Source organism: Mauremys mutica, chromosome 9, assembly GCF_020497125.1.
Source record: "Mauremys mutica isolate MM-2020 ecotype Southern chromosome 9, ASM2049712v1, whole genome shotgun sequence".
NCBI classification, from domain to species: Eukaryota; Metazoa; Chordata; order Testudines; family Geoemydidae; genus Mauremys; species Mauremys mutica.
Window position 1 is genome coordinate 106,367,165 of NC_059080.1, and position 14,361 is coordinate 106,381,525.

General features: G+C 48.8%; 2 protein-coding genes across 2 annotated transcripts in view; one reads left to right on the plus strand and one right to left on the minus strand.

Moving 5' to 3' along the window:
* LOC123376950 (sialidase-2-like) overlaps positions 1-14,361 on the minus strand; it is a 41,468-nt gene that overhangs the window by 15,175 nt on the left and 11,932 nt on the right. The window lies entirely within an intron of this gene.
* LOC123376864 (ephexin-1-like) overlaps positions 13,961-14,361 on the plus strand; it is a gene marked incomplete at its 3' end in the record, with an annotated part of 71,261 nt that continues 70,860 nt past the window's right edge. Inside the window, exon 1 of the mRNA XM_045029105.1 lies at positions 13,961-14,041. The remainder of the gene's footprint in view (positions 14,042-14,361) is intronic.

A 14,361-nucleotide genomic window follows, 5' to 3' on the forward strand; every position in this document is an offset into this window, starting at 1 on the left:
TCTGTTGACGCTCTGGACAGCAGTCCAAGCTTGGATTCTCTGACCAGCCACACAGGAAACGACCCGGGAAAATTTGAATTCCTTTTCCTGTCTGGGCACTTTGAATCTCATGTCCTGGTTGGACATCGGGGCGAGCTCAGCAGCACCTGCAACGATGCAGAGCTCTCCAGCAGAGGAGTCCATGCAATCCCAGAATAGAAAGAGGTCCCCAGCATGGACAGACCGTGAAGTCCTGGATCTGATCGCTGTGTGGGGCGATGAGTCTGTGCTTTCGGAGCTGCGCTCCAACAAACGGAATGCAAAGACCTACGAGAAGGTCTCCAAAGCCATGAGAGACAGAGGATACAGCCGGGATACAACGCAGTGCCGCGTGAAAATCAAGGACCTGAGACAAGGCTACCAAAAAGTCAGAGCGGCAAACGGACGCTCCGGAGCACAGCCCCAGACCTGCCGCTTCTACGAGGCACTGCATGCCATTCTAGGTGGGTCTGCCACCACTGCCCCACCAGTGACCGTGGACTCTGAGTATGGGATAGTGTCGAGGGGCAGTTCCTCGGCGATGTTCGCCGATGGGGAAGATGAGGAAGGGTTTGTGGAGGACGACGCAGGCGACAGCGCTTACAATACCGCTTTCCCCGACAGCCAGGATTTCTTCATCATCCTCACAGAGATCCCCTACCAACCCTCCCCGGCCGTTATCCCGGACTCAGAATCAGGGGAAGGATCAGTCGGTAAGTGCTATAAACATGGAAACATTTATTTTTTAAAAAACAGGAATAAAAAATATGTAAAAACTATATAAAACCTTTTGCTTAAAAAACTATATAAAGAGAAGGTCCACACAGATAGGGATGGAACAGAAATCCTCCTGGGACAGTTCCACGAAGCTCTCGGAGAGCAGCTCGAAAAGTCTCCGCAGGAGGTTCCTGGGGAGAGGTGCCTTATTTGGTGCTCCGTGGAAGCACACTCTTCCGCGCCAGGCCATCCTAATGTACAGCGGAATCATTGCCTCCACCAGCATTGCAGCGTACGGTCCTGGTCTGTGCAGGGATTCGAGCAGCATCCTCTCTCTCTCTCTCCGAGTGACCCGCCTCAGGCTAATCTCGTTCGGCGATTGCTGCATCTAATTAGGGCAATTAGTGTACTGTTACTATTGTGAATGCTTGACTTTTACTTTGCATAGCAATGACCTTCACTTAACAGCCACGTGTTGGAGGCCACAGAGGAAAAGCATACAGTGATCTTTCCCGTGCACAGCCGCGAGGGGCTGGAACAGGGTCAGACTTTATGCTTTACAGATTGCCTTCAGCGGGAGGGCACAGCTATCCATTAACTGTTAAGCAGCCTATAGTGTAGTGCTTACCAGGCCTGGCTGCTACACGGATTCAGCTGTACCGCCCCGCTTGTCCGATCTCCTGTGCAAGACCACAGCCAATGAAAGCGTATTCCGAAATCTCGAACTTGTCCTGAGAGCTCGTGAGACTAGGTGCCCTGTATGGTCTTGTTCACAGAAACTGACTAGACTGTGTTCAGTGTTCGCAAACATGTATCTTTTCAAGGAAATCACTTCCTTTTTCCCATCACACAGCTGCGGCTCTTTCACGAACTGCCTCGGCATCCCCCTCACAGAGGCTGGCGCAGATTAGGCGGCGAAAGAAAAAGACTAGGGACGACATGTTCTCGGAACTGATGGCTTGCTCCAGAGCCGAGGCGGCCGAGCAGAGACAGTGGAGGGAGACCCTATGTCAGCACCAGCGCTCACACAGCGAACGGGAGGACAGGTGGCGGCAGGAAGACCAGCAGGCGACTCAAACGCTGCTTGGGCTAATGAGGGAGCAAACGGACACGCTCCGGCGCCTTGTAGATGTTCTGCAGGACCGCAGGCAGGAGCAGAGAGCCCCCCATAACTGTATCTGCAACCGCCTTCCCCCGCCACAAAGTCCTGTCCCCCCCTCACCCAAAATCACAAGAAGGAGGGGCGCTAGGGGCCGTGAAAACTGTCACTCCACCCCAGCAGAGCGCTCATGTACCAAACAGCTGTCATTCCCTAAAGTGTGAGAAGTGCTTCCCTTCCTGGATCACCCAGTCCCAAATCCAAGTTTCATCCCCCCACTGTGTAGTTGAGTATTAAAAGTAGTTTGTTGTTATTCACTGTTTCCGTCACGTTTTCCTTGTCAGAAGACTTTGTGTGAAGGGGGGGAGGGGTTTTTTAATTGCATAGGACAGCCTCCATTACCAGGGTACAGACTTGGGGGCAGGATCAACAGCAGGACACACACAGACTGCAGTCACTAGGCACTAGGGTCATTCTGGGAGGTGAATGCTGCCCCGGGTCAGTCTGTGAGGTGTATGCTGCCCCAGGGTCCTAGCGCCTGACATCCACAAATGGCAAGGCAGGCTGCCCTTACCATGCCCTTCCCCCCTAGCCACGAGCCTCTCCGATGCCCTGAGCCCCAGCAAGAGCCCTCATCCACAGACACATACTCACCCTTCCCACACACCCCTCACCCCTTCCTACGCCCCAACCCCCAGTCCAGAGCCTGCATCCAAACTCCGTCCCAAAGACGGCACCCCTCACCCCTTCCTGCAAACCCACCCCTTCCTGCACACCCACCTGCAACCGTCCTCCCCCCAGAGACCACTGTAGGAGCAGGAGCCTGTCATTCCTCTAGTGTAGAAGCGGTCTGGACATCAGTGCACACCGTACCCACCACAGTCTGCGTCCATGTTTCAACCCTTGAACAGGAATTCATAATTAAAGAAAACTTTATTAATAATCAGTGTTCCATTAAAGTTATTTTAAAACGTGTGTTGGAAGGGGGGAAACCTGGAGAACGGGGTATGTAACTGCAGATCGAAGTCAACAGTCACTGAAACAGGCTGAGGTTCAGCTTCTCTGTAAATCAACTGGAGAGTCATAGGTTACCCTGCTCTCCGAGGAACCTATCTTTCAAAGCCTCCCGGATGCACAGCGCTTCCCGCTGGGATCTTCTATCGGCACGGCTGTCTGGCTGAGCGTAATCAGCAGCCAGGCGATTGGCCTCAACCTCCCATCCAGCCATAAAGGTCTCCCCCTTGCTCTCACAGAGATTGTGGAGCACACAGCAAGCAGCAATAACAACGGGGGTATTTTTTTCGCTGAGGTCCGAGCGAGTGAGTAAGCTCCGCCATCTCCCCTTGAGACGTCCGAAAGCACACTCCACCACCATTCTGCACTTGCTCAGCCGGTAGTTGAAGAGTTCCTTCTCACTGTCCAAGGTGCCTGTATAGGGCTTCATGAGCCAGGGCATTAGCGGCTAGGCTGGGTCCCCGAGGATCACTGTAGGCATCTGCACATCCCCAACCGTTATTTTGTGGTCCGGGAAGAAACTACCTGCCTGGAGGCGTTTAAACAGACCAGAGTTCCTGAACACACGCGCGTCATGAACCTTGCCCGGCCACCCCACGTAGATGTTGGTAAAACGTCCCCTATGGTCCACCAGTGCTTGCAGCACCATAGAAAAGTAGCCCTTTCGGTTAATGTACTCGCTGGCCTGGTGGGCCGGTCCCAGGATAGGGACGTGAGTGCCATCTATAGCCCCACCGCAGTTTGGGAATCCCATCGCGCTGAAGCCATCTATGATGACCTGGACGTTTCCCAGGGTCACTACCTTTGAGAACAGTTGCTCAACGATTGCGTGGGCTACTTGAATCACAGCAAGCCCTACGGTAGATTTGCCCACGCCAAAGTGGTTCGCTACTGACCGGTAGCTGTCTGGCGTTGCAAGTTTCCAGAGGGCTATGGCCACTCGCTTCTCCACAGTCAGGGCTGCTCGCATCCAGGTGTCCTGGCGCTTAAGGGCAGGGGACAGCAAGTCACAGAGTTCAAGGAAAGTGCCCTTACGCATCCTGAAGTTCCGCAGCCACTGTGATTCATCCCAGACCTGCAGCACTATGCGGTCCCACCAGTCCGTGCTTGTTTCCCGGGCCCAGAATCGCCGTTCCACACCATGAACTTGACCCATTGCCACCATGATCTCCACTGCGCGGCGTACCCTGCTTTGTGAGAGGTCTGCACCACTCTGTGACTTCCTGTCCTCACCGCGCTGCCGGAGCCTCCTCGCCCGATTTCTCAGCAGCTGACTGTGGAAGAGGTGGACGATAAGGTGCGAGGAGTTGACAACGGCCATAAGTGCAGCGATGATCGCAGCGGGCTCCATGCCCGCAGTGCTGTGGCGTCCGAGCTGTAACCGACCAGAGAAGGGCGCGAACAGATTTCCCGCCGGCGCTTTCAAGGAGAGAGGGCGGGAGTGACGGTTCAATGATGACAGTTACCCAAAACCACCCTCGACACATTTTTCCCCCCAGCATGCATTGGGGGGAAATCCCAGGATTCCAGTGGGCAGCGGGGAGTGCGGGAACTGTGGGATAGCTTCCCACAGTGCACCGCTTCCAAAGTTGACACTGGCCCCGTTACTGTGGACTCACACAGTCGAACTAGTGTATTTAGTGTGGATACACAACTTCGACTTCATAAGGTCGATTCCGCAAATTCGAATTAAGTTGATTCGAAATAGTCTTGTAGTGTAGACGTACCCTAAAAAACAAACACAGCTACTGTTTGCTCGAGCAGAGGCAGGCAGAGGGATCCCTTTGGAATGTTTGGTTGAGGAGAGAAGCAGCACGGCGTGCGGGAGGGAAGGGGGGGGTCCGTTTCGGAGCAGCTGCTTATCTGGTCTGTGAGAGGAAAAAAACAAAGAGGGCTATTTGCATTTAGTGAATGAGAGAGGGGTGGGGAAGGGGTCGGAACTTGCAAGGCAGGGAGCTGACACAGTGTCAGCTCCAAAAATCCACTCTCTCTGTCTCCCCCACGCTCCCTGTCACACTCCACCCCACCCTCCTCTTTTGAAAAGCATGCTGCAGCCACTTGAACGCTGGGATAGCTGCCCATAATGCACCACTCCCAGCAGCGCTGCAAATGCTGCAAATGTGGCCACACTGCAGCGCTGGTAGCTGTCAGTGTGGCCACACTGCAGCGCTTTCCCTACACAGCTGTACGAAGACAGCTTTAACTCCCAGCGCTGTACAGCTGCAAGTGTAGCCAAACCCTCAGATCTATTCAATTAAAAATTATCAATGCAAGTTATATTCCCCTTGCAAAATGCTGAAAACTGAATTCACTGACTTTGACACCTGCTAGAAATGCAATACCAGTGCAGAGAGTTTAGCATATAGTGTTATGTTGGAAGGTGTTAATGACTGCCATCAATCACAAACTACCTAGGGCTTGGCTACACTTGCAAGTTGCAGCGCTGGTAGAGGCTTTCCAGCGCTGCAATTAGTAACCGTCCACACCTGCAAGGCACATCCAGCGCTGCAACTCCCTGGCTGCAGCGCTGGCTGTACACCTGGCCAGGTTGGGGTGTAGCGATTGCAGCGCTGGTGATCCAGCGCTGCTCATCAAGTGTGGACACACACCAGCGCTTTTATTGGCCTCCAGGGAATAAGGAGATATCCCAGAAAGCTTTTAACTAAATTACTCTCTTTGTTTTGTTATGCAGCCTCTCTTTGTTTTGTTGTGAACTCCGATCGGAGCTTGAACTGCTTATCTAAAAAAAAAAACACTGATCACAGCAAACAGGAGCTATCTGTACCTGGCTGTGAACGATCAAATGAGAGGCAGGGAGTGAATGTTTGCTTGACAGGCTGTTTGCAATTAAGACCAAGGGTTCGCAAACATTTTGTGATTTTTCAATCCAGGAAGCTAAACTGTTGGCTCCAAAAATCCACTCTCTCTCTCTTCCCCGCTCCCTGTCACAGTACACCACAGGGAGTGAGTGAAACAGCGGGGAGTCCGTGTTGGAGGCAGGCTGTTTGCAATTAAGAGTTAAGACTAAGGGCTCGCAAACATTTTGTGATTTTTCAATCCAGGAAACTAACACACAGTGTTGGCTCCAAAAATCCACTCTCTCTCTCTTCCCCGCTCCCTGTCACAGTACACCACCCTCCACCCCCCTTTTGAAAAGCACGCTGTTGCCACTTGAATGCTGGGATAGCTGCCCATAATGCAGCACTCCCATCAGCGCTGCAAATGTTGCAAATGTGGCCACACACCAGCGCTGGTAGCTGTGAGTGTGGCCACACACCAGCGCTGCTCCTACACAGCTGGATGACCAGCGCTGCAAACTACCAGCGCTGCAAACCCTAAGTGTAGCCAAGCCCCTAGGTAAAGTTGATGGGTGTGCTAACAACCATTCTTTCAGGCTAAATAAAGGAACAATTAAATGCCCCTTTGTATAGCAATAGCTGAAACAAAAGAAGCCAATGCCTATGGCACAAGGCAAAGCCCCTGCAGCCTGGGGTTTCCCTAGGGACCAAGCAGAAACACAGGGATTGGGGCATTGACTGGTTGCAGTGTGTCTAAGCAGAAGCCAAGAGGAAGCCAAAGGTGAAGTGGTGAATGTGGCCCTAGGAGGAAGCCTTGGGGCACAGGACTGGCTGGAAAAGATAAACTTGCCTTTCTGAGCAATTAAACTGCCTGCTGTTGTTTGTTCCTACTGTGTCCAGGGAAACAGCACTTTGTGTACATGTTTTGTAAATAAAGCTGTTGCACAACTAGAGTGACCAGATGAGAGGGAGAAAATATCGGGACACATTGAGGGGGGTGGGGGTGTCCACCGGCAGAGCAAAAAAAAAAAAAAAGCTGAGTGCTGCCGGCAGAGCAGCGAGGGGAAAAAAAAAATAAAAAAGGCGAGTGCTGCCGGCGGAATGAAATATCGGGACAAATTGTGTCCCAGTCAAAGATCGGTCGGGATGCGGGACAAACGCCTAAATATCGGGATGGTCCCGATTTTATTGGGACGTCTGGTCACCCTATTCACAACAGAAATACCTGACTATCATCAATTTCTCCTCCTAACAGAGATAGCCTGGCAAGGCCCCAAGTAGTGCCTAATCACTCAGACCAAGGGTCAACAATATAGTCTGGATTTGCATGGATCCTATTGTCACAAGATTACTTGCTCCTCCAGCCCTTTCAGGCAAGAGGGGCTATTGGCAGTTCAGGGAGGGAGTTCATTTCTTTCTTAATTATTTTCACTCATAACTTAGGCAATTGTTCCCATGGTCACAGTGTTCCTTCCTGTGGATAGAGCTCTCAGGCTTCCTGCTCTGGCTAGCTATGTTCATGGAATCCCTTATATGTACCGCTAACATTTTGTGTTATACATTGCACCATGTATTCGTTTTGCTGTATTGATCTGAGGGGAAAATAATTATATATTTAAAAACCAGTGAGATTGGCAAGGCCCAGAGAAGGCCAAGGATATAGAGATATAATGAGGTTTGCATACATGGAGAAATTGTAAACTCAGGATTTATTTAGTCTTATAAGGGGAAGAATCATAGAGGAGTCAACTGAGAGATTTTTAGATCCTGAAGGGTAGAACAAAACCAGATCATCTTTGCACTGCTCCATACTCCTTCAACAGCAAGGAGACGTTGAATGCAGCTAATGGCAAGTGGGTTTAAAGAAATAAAAGACTATCCAGCTTCATGCTGTAGTATGTCTCATGATGGAGACGAATCATGATTCCGGTGAAGTCTTCATTGAAACTGCTGGACACCCACAAACACTAGCTCACAGACCCAGAAACCCAACCTGTCCTGCCCACAATCTCCGCACAAGATTCATCTAAATCTCGGCCTAGATTAATAATCTTGGAACAGACTGTTGATTGTATTGCACCCCCAGGGCTGGATGCTCAGTTTAAGCATATCAGCACAGTTCCAATTGCTTCAGTAGAGCAGCACCAATTGACCCAACTGAGTGTATGGTTCATTGCCTTAACATGTGGAAGTTAGTGAGACAGGAGACCAGATTCCAGAATACAGGAGCCAGATCTTAAGAGAGATCGGATAATTTTATGACCAACAAACATTTATGATATAGTTGTACAGGGCAAGAAATCATGGGCTCAAATTGCAACAAAGAAGATTTAGGTTAGATTTGAGGAAAACATTGCTAATTGTAGGGGTAGTTAAGCACTGGATCAAATTACCTAGAGGGTTGTGGAATCTCTGTCATTGGAGGTTTTTAAGAACAGGTCAGACAAATATTTGTCAGACAAGGTCTAGATCAGGGTTTCTCAATGATCGGTCCCTGAGATCTCCCTGACACAGTTTAGGAAGGCAGCAAGCCAGTCCCTGGTATCAAAAAGGTTGAGCAACACTGGTCTAGAGAGATAATACTAAGGGCTTGTCTACACTGGCAATTTACAGTGCAGCAACCTTCTTGCTCAGGGGTGTGAAAAAACACCCCCCCGAGCACTGCAAGTTTCAGTGCTGTAAAGTACCAGTGTAGACAGTGCACCAGCGCTCCCAGTGCCGGTAGCTACGCCCCTCATGGAGGTGGGTTTTTTAGAGCACTGGGAGAGCTCTCTCCCAGCGCTGCGCCGCAACCACACAAGCTGTTATGTCCTAGGGGCAGCCGGTGTAGGAAGCAATCACTTGAGGCCAGAGAGCAGACAGCTAACCAAAACCTCCATTTTATTTACAGAAACAGAGAGCTCACTCAGCCGGTTGAAACCGGCTGAGCTATCCCTTAATAGTCTAACTCAGTTGCCATAGTAACAAAACCCATGACAACCAAATACACAACATATTCCTCCCCCCCTAATAAGAACATCCCCTAAATAAAACACACACTAAACTAGAGAAGGAGGGTAGACTGCCTCCATTCCCGGCTAAACCCTGGGGATTATTTTGCCCCATAACCGTGGGTTCGCCCTAACTAAAGATCCAGCCGATGAGGAGGCCTTCTGTCTCTAGGTGGATTACGGCGAACTTCTGGTGTTGTTGCACCCGAAAGTACTAGGGGCTCAGGGTCCGCAGCACGAATAGGTGAGGAGGTGGTATCAGCTCGTGCTGGGCAAAGGGGTATCTCAGCTGCCGGCAGTAATGGAGGAGAACAGTCAGGAACAGGTGACTCATGATTCGGTGTCTCACCAGGAGGGGTGAAGTCAGACCCCTCAACTGCAGATGGGTCCTGAAGACTGGCATGACCTGGCAACAGCTGATCTACATGTCGCCGCCAGGTAAGATTCTCTGCAGTCCGGACTGTATAGGAAACAGGTCCTGTTTGAGTGATGACTGTGGCCGGGACCCATTTAGCTCTGGAAGTATAATTCCGAGCCAAAACTGGCTGCCCTGGGCTAAAGGTTCGGTCTTTTGCTCTGGGTGCCCGTCTGATTACTTGATATTGCTGCTGATGTTCCACAGTTTGTCTGGGTTCAGAAGGTTTCAGCAGATCAAAGCAAGTGCGCAGCTGTCGTCCCATCATTAGAAAGGCTGGGGAAGCCTGGGTCGTAACATGAGGTGTGTTTCTATAGGAAAGTAAGAAGGTATCCAGACGCTTTTGAATGGAGTGTTGTCCCTTTGCTGATTTCAAAGCGTTTTTCATTGTCTGCACAAATCTTTCAGCTAATCCGTTGGTGGACGGATGATATGGTGCTGACGTGATGTGGTGTATCCCATTTGCCTTCATAAAATTTTGAAACTCCTGAGAGACGAACTGCGGTCCGTTGTCGCTCACAAGTTGTTCTGGCAGACCAAAACGACTAAAGAGTCCTCGTAGTTTTTGGATAGTACTCTCTGCAGTAGTGGACTGCATTATAGAGACTTCTGGCCATTTAGAATGGGCATCTACTGCCACCAAGAACATGCTTCCTTCAAGGGGGCCAGCAAAGTCAACGTGAATACGTTGCCACGGGTTTTCAGGCCAGTCCCATGGGTGTAGGGGTGCCCACTGGGGTGCATTTCTTACACTCTGACATGACATACAAGCTTTTGCCTTCTCTTCAATAGCACTGTCCAATCTAGGCCACCAAAAATAGCTTCATGCAATTTCCTTCATGCGCACTATTCCACAGTGACCGGAATGTAGCTGTTCTAACATCTGTGATCTCAGGGGTGGTGGAATAATGACACGCCTCCCCCACAACAAACAACCAGATTGGACCGATAACTCCGTCCGCCTGGACATGTAGGGAACAAGGTCGGGTGAGACCGGAGAGGTTTGTCGAGATTTTCCATGCATCACCAGGTCCATAACTTGGGATAATACTGGGTCAACGCGGGTTGCCTTCTTTATCTGAGTAGCAGTGATGGGTGTATTCTCTACCTGTTCAAAGTAGAAGATTTCCTTTTGGGCACTATCTTGATGTTTGACCAGTAAAGGCAACCTTGAGAGGCCATCTGCATTGCCGTGCAGAGTGGATTTCCGATATTTGATTTCATATGTGTGTGCAGAAAGTATCAATGCCCAACGTTGCATACGACTAGCAGCTAATGGGGGAATGCCTGTGTAGGGTCCAAAAATTGATGTCAGAGGTTGATGGTCTGTAAGAAGAGTAAACTTTCGCCCAAACAGGTACTGATGAAACTTCCTAATTCCAAAAACAATTCCTAATGCCTCACGTTCGATTTGGGCGTAGTTAGTTTCTGCTTTGCTTAGAGTGCGTGAAGCAAAAGCAATAGGTCTTTCTTCTCCCGAAGGCATAATGTGTGACACGACCGCTCCCACTCCATAAGGGGAAGCATCGCAGGCCAATTGCAGGGGTAAGGATGGATCAAAGTGCGTTAGAACTTCAGAATTTAACAATGCATCCTTAGCTTTGTTAAATACAACATCACAGGCTTCAGTCCACTTCCAGGCCTTGTTCTGCCCAAGGAGCTCATGAAGTGGTTTTAGCAGTGTGGCTAACTGTGAGATGAACTTTCCATAATAGTTCAGTAGTCCTAGAAATGAGCGTAGCTGGCTTACATTTCGAGGTGGGGGAGCCTCCACAATAGCTTTAACTTTTGCAGGGGCCTTATGAAGACCTGCAGAATCGATGATGTGTCCCAAATATTCAACAGAGGGCTTGAAGAATTCACACTTGTCTTTGCGAACTCGTAGGCCATACTCTTCCAGTCTTTGTAGGGTAGCCTCTAAATTCTTTAAGTGATCCTCTTCATTTCTTCCAGTGACCAGGATATCATCCAGATAGCACTGAACTCCTGACAAGCCACACAAGATCTGGTCCATAGCCCTCTGGAACAGGGCGGGAGCCGATGTGATTCCGAAGGGTAGGCGACAGTATCGATAAAGCCCCTTATGAGTCACAATAGTCAACAGCTCTTGGGACTTTTCATCAATGTGCATCTGTAAATATGCTTGACTCAGATCAATCTTACTGAACTTTTGTCCCCCAGCCAGGCCTGCGAAGAGGTCATCGATGCGGGGAAGCGGGTATTGCTCTGCACACAACACTGGGTTGACAGTGACTTTAAAATCACCACAAATCCGGAGAGAGCCATCTTTCTTCACGATTGGAACGATAGGAGTGGCCCATGAGCTATGGGTAACTGGTATTAGGACTCCATTGGTGACCAGGCGCTCCAGGTCTGCTTCAACTTTTGGCCTGATGGCATATGGCACAGTTCGGGCTTTCAGATATTTTGGTGGACTGCCAGGTTTAATGTTCAATGTCACAGTGATTCCCTTCATACCTCCCAAATCATCTCCAAAAACAGCAGCATGTTTCCTTAGTATAGGGGTTAGACTGGTTTCTTCTTTAGTCATCCGGTGCACTTCTGCCCAGTTCAGCTGAATCTTCCCAAGCCAAGACCTACCCATTAAGGCTGGGTAGTCACCTCTCACCACAAACAGTGGCAATTTAGCCGCCTGTCCATTGAGCTCCACCTTAACATCAATAGTGCCCAACATGGGCACAGCTTCACCTGTATACGTCTTCAGAACAGTTTTTGTTGCCTTAAGCGGAAGATGCTGTAGCTTTTCCTTATACACAGTCTCAGGAACCAGCGAGACAGCTGCACTGGTGTCTAGTTCCATGCGTATAGGTTGCCCTCCAATAAGGGGATTACCCAGTATTCATGTGAGCCCGCTGCCAAAGACAAAACATGCAGTGGCACTTCCTCTTGTGAGGAGGTGTCACCTTGATCATCCTGGGTCTGCTCTAGGGTATGCAAGGTTCCTCTTTTTGTCGGCCAGACCACAGGCCTCTTTTTCTTTTGTTTACAGGCATACTCAATGTGTCCCTTTTTGCCACAGTGTCGACACACCAGGTCCTTACACCAGCATTCTGATGCCTGGTGACTCAGCTTACCACAGCGGTAACATTCTTGACTCTGCACCGTTTTGTGGGTCAGTTCTTGTGACACTTTTTGCACCCTAGGGGATGCACCGATGTATTGTGCCTCCCTTGTAGCCAGTTCCATGGAGACAGCAATATCAACAGCCTTCTGTAATGTAAGCTGAGCCTCTGTCAGTAGGCGCTTCCGTATAGCTTCACTGCAGAGGCCACACACTAACCTGTCACGCAGAGCATCATTTAACATCTCTTTAAATTCACAATGTTCTGCTAGCTTTTTTAAAATGGCTACAAATTGTACAACTGTTTCATCTTCCTTTTGGTCTCTTTTGTGGAACCTATATCTTTCAACAATTACCAGTGGTTTTGGGGAGAAATGAGACCCCAGGATTTCCACAATGTCACTGTAAGATTTAGTCTCAGGCTTAACAGGGTGTAGTAAGCTGCGTAGCAGAGAGTAGGTTTTAGCCCCTACAACAGTTAAGAATATTGGCACCTTCTTCGCTTCTGTAATGTCATTTGCAATACCAAAAAGCTCAAAACGCTCAGTATACACATGCCACTGCTCTGTATTCTCATCAAAAGGCTCCAGGGGCCTGGTCAGAGTAGCCATGGTTATTAGTTTCACTTTCACAGTCAGTGCAAACAAGCAGCTTTTTTTCTTTGTTTGGTCTTTACCTTGACTTCTACTTCCTTCTGTTACTGGAGCAGCACCGGAATCCCATCCTCGTCGCCAGTGTTATGTCCTAGGGGCAGCCGGTGTAGGAAGCAATCACTTGAGGCCAGAGAGCAGACAGCTAACCAAAACCTCCATTTTATTTACAGAAACAGAGAGCTCACTCAGCCGGTTGAAACCGGCTGAGCTATCCCTTAATAGTCTAACTCAGTTGCCATAGTAACAAAACCCATGACAACCAAATACACAACACAAGCCATGTTAAAGCATTGCCATGGCAGCACTTTAGCATTGCCAGTGTAGACTAGCCCTTAGTCTTTCCTCAGTGTGGAGGCCTCTTTCAGTCCTACATTTCTATGGCACTATGCTAAAGGCCTGATCCAACTCCCATAAAACCAATGGAAAGGTTTGCACTGACTTCAGTAGAGATGCATCGGGTTTTTCAGAAAGAAATATTTAAACTGCATACTTCAAGTTATCAACTGATCTATTCAGGGGGCAGGAAAAATCAGCTCTTTCCTAGACACTGCACAGCTGTCCAGAGGAATTCTGAAACATCATGCCTAAGCCACCACCAGAGACCATTAGTCTGATTAGGGACAACACAAATGTAGGTACAAATCCTACACAGAACTCAAAGTATTTTTTGTACAGAACATTTTGTAAAGGGAATTTTGATTAATAAATTCAAAAGGCACAAAAATAGACTGGCTCTGCTTCATACATATCAATGCCTAGCTACCTACACAAAAGGAATTAAAAGACAACAGCAATTAAAAAATAACCATAAAATTTAGCAATCAGATTGCATTATTTACAGCCATTAGAAAAGCAATAGCAATGACTAAGCCAGTTTGCCCTACCAGATGTAAACAGATACCATTTATTGTTTCCACTCATTTGAGTTTGCAGTTCTTGCACATCGTCCAAATGTTTAGATCTTCACTCAGTCATTAAAGATTTCTATTGGGCATGTTACTCATGCATTGTAGTTAAACCTTCAACCCAGACAACATGAAGGACGTTTGATGTGTGTTTGCACTGACTTATCTGAATAAAGGGGGAACTGTTGCTTTAAATTATGTTTGCAGTGACTCTGGAAACTAAAGTAAACACAGTCCTAGGGAAAACTTTTGCTTTCCAACATGCAGTGGTTGGTTTCAGAAAGCGCTGGGGCTGAAGGTCGTAGATATTGCCAGCAGGGATTTCCCACTCCAAGAATCAGATGTTTGCTGTAAGTACCTTTAAAAAAATCTTTGGGAATATAGTACAGAGTCACTGGTAAATGGATGGTAAATGACCACATGGAGAGAATGAACCAGCCATGACAGATTCTCATTAGCAGGTGAGAGAAATTCTGTTGGGGGGTCGGGGGTGATTGATGATGTTGACAGGGCACAATTGTGAGGAAGGAATTTCAGCCAACAAACAAGGACATAAATGAGGAGTCCCAACTGGCACAGACAGGGTGCCACTGTGTGTAGCTTATACTGCTGGAATGCTAGTGGACAGAGAGGAAGGACACACACCATAGGCACAGAACAGCCAGCACAA